The sequence below is a fragment of the Onychostoma macrolepis genome, chromosome 04 (genome assembly GCF_012432095.1).
Source record: "Onychostoma macrolepis isolate SWU-2019 chromosome 04, ASM1243209v1, whole genome shotgun sequence".
Taxonomy (NCBI): Eukaryota; Metazoa; Chordata; class Actinopteri; order Cypriniformes; family Cyprinidae; genus Onychostoma; species Onychostoma macrolepis.
The window spans coordinates 6,794,771-6,797,342 of record NC_081158.1 but is presented as its reverse complement, the minus strand read 5'-3'; the positions used below and the strand labels follow the sequence as shown (position 1 = coordinate 6,797,342).

General features: G+C 36.1%; 1 long non-coding RNA gene across 1 annotated transcript; it reads right to left on the bottom strand.

Annotated features, from left to right (window-relative positions):
• Nucleotides 1–1,967, bottom strand: LOC131538631 (uncharacterized). Its single transcript, XR_009270620.1, has 3 exons — nucleotides 1,936–1,967; nucleotides 522–612; nucleotides 1–432 (listed from the first exon to the last, which is right to left on the bottom strand). It is a non-coding gene; the product is annotated as an uncharacterized LOC131538631 (long non-coding RNA).
• Between the last annotated feature and the right edge of the window lie 605 nt (nucleotides 1,968–2,572).

Here is a 2,572-nt window from a genome sequence, read left to right as displayed (position 1 = left end):
AACGACATGAGATTGAGTTTGTTTGGTTGCAGGTCATTAGATCTAGCGTTCTGACTGTATGTGTGTGCTACAGTACAAGCAGCGCATTGATTTAAAATAGCGATTGAACTGATTGTAATTATCTGCATTCACTGTTTTAATGCACACCTTCCAGTCAATCAGAGAGAATCAAAGAGTCCACAAGCAAACTGTTGAGAGCTGATGTTAAGCATTGAGAATAATTGCTGTTATAACTAGATTTCTTTACCTTTCCACTGCCTCAGCTCTCTCTCTGTTTTCATACTGAAATGGCAGTAGTATTGTAGATCTTCTTTTAGCTCTTTGATTTAGTTTAACTCCTCGATCTCTTCATGTCTGAAGATCTCTTCCATGGCTGAGACGACAGAGGACTTATACACTTGATTTCTCCAGCACTCCCACAGGTCTTAGTTCCTGAAATACAATAGCAGTTATTATGTATTCTAAACTATAAAGATAATAGTTAATAAAAGATCAAATAAGTAAAGTAGATTACTGCTCACCATTATTTGAGTGCTTGTTTCACCACAGTTATCATCCTCTGTTGAATTATATTTTTGGTCGTCTTTTTTTAGTTGTTGCCAGTGCATTTTCCTGAAAATAGCAATCACACACAAAAAAAAATGTAGATTTCCACACATTAATGTCACACTAAACATAAATGCTGGTGTACAGTGCTGTGAAAAAATAAATCTAAATCTAAAATAAATGTATTCTCTTTTTGTGTATATCCAGCACTAAATATCGTCAGATATATTTTTAATTACTTTACAGTGATAAAAAGAAAAATAATGATGCAAACAGAATTCACTTCTGCTGTGAAGCAGCTCTAAACAGTAAAACGTGTCATTGTTCAGTTGAAATCAGTGTTGTGTATAAAAATCATCAAATATAAAATAATTTCAGTGCATCTAGATAGCAGTGGTGTCATCATCTAGCTCAGTTCAGTCCTCATCCAATAGTGTCAGTGGAGTCAGATCAATAATATTGCTGAATATTATTAGTCCTCAAATAACGCCAAAAGTCGACAGCGGCAAGGAACCCAAACTCTGTCAGGTGACTGAATGGAGAAAAAACCCTTGGGAGAAAGTATGTTTAGTTTATGGATCAGTTCTCCTCTGGCCAACACATGAACATGGTGTGATTGATTCAGGCTGCATCACAATTTAGTGTGAAATATACAGGACTGTAGGCCTACAAGTAGCTGGAGTTATTAATCTCATCTAAAATCAGGTTTACGTTTGTGGCTAACTAGAATGTGAGTGACCTTTAATGCATTTCCAGAAATAAAGTCTCACCAACATCTGTTGAGTGCCTTTTCACTTCCTCTCTTCTCCTCTTTCCTAATGCTTCCTCTCTTCTCCTCTTTCCTAATGCTTCCTCTGCTGCAAAGAGGGGTACACTGTACGCTGAACACTTTTCAATGATTTTTCCCTCATGTCAATTAGGGGTTGACGCTCTCCTAGAAACAAACAAACAAACACACAGTATATTCAGTACAATTTTGTTCATTCATTATTATAAATGATGCACAGATGCTATTGAGACCTGAACTGAGCTGGACAATGACATGACTCATTTCTACAGAACTGCTTATAACAAACAGCTGAGCCATAGCAGAATTAAATACATCTATACCCAGGGTTGTCACTGGTTGGATTGATATATATGCTAATATAATTATAATTTGTTTTATTATAGTAAAAGTGTAGTAAAAACAATATTAAACCAGTTGTTTGTCTTTCTATCACAAGCTCCTCGAGCACAGACCCGCGTGAGCTACAGATCAGCACTGAAGCGTGTTTCCTCTCATTTTCTTCTCATCTCAGCGGGTTGAATAAGATATCCGTCAAGTCTTTTTACATCTCTCTAAAACTATAACTAAAGATATATGAGGACATTAGACATTATACTCACCGCTAAACTGGATGAGTCGACTAGTCTCGCCTGATGAACTTCTTCCGGAAAGCGTTTCTTCTCTTTTGTAGCACTTGTGAAAGGTCTCGGAGTGTAATGTTGTTATGTCTTTGTGCTTTAATTGTGATAGTTCACTTATGAACGATGTTGTCAAACCAAAACGTGTTTTATACTTTTATATCCATCCTGCAGTAGACACTACTGAAAAGACGCTGATTTACTGTCTGTTACAAGTAACCAGGTGCTCGAGAGACTCCTTGTCAGGACAACGGCCTTTGGCGCGAAGGAAGATCACACGTGCGGGTTATTAATCAATCTATGCGGGTGAAGTATTCCATAGGCAAATATTTTTTGTGCAAATATTTTATAGGAAGTCTACATTACAAAAAAATAAAATACAAAATAAAAAACACTTGCCAAGTCTACTGTAACCACAGCACTTGCTACATGTTGCACAATACAGCATAACTGCAGTACAGGGCCTATACAAGAAGACTTTATTAGCAATGAAAAGAACCTCATTGCCATTAAAGTGAAATTACTGAACCTAATCATAGGAGCTTTATTTAAAAAATGCTCATAAAAAAAAAAAAATACAATTAAATAAATTTAATCAGACAGACTTGATCTGAAATCT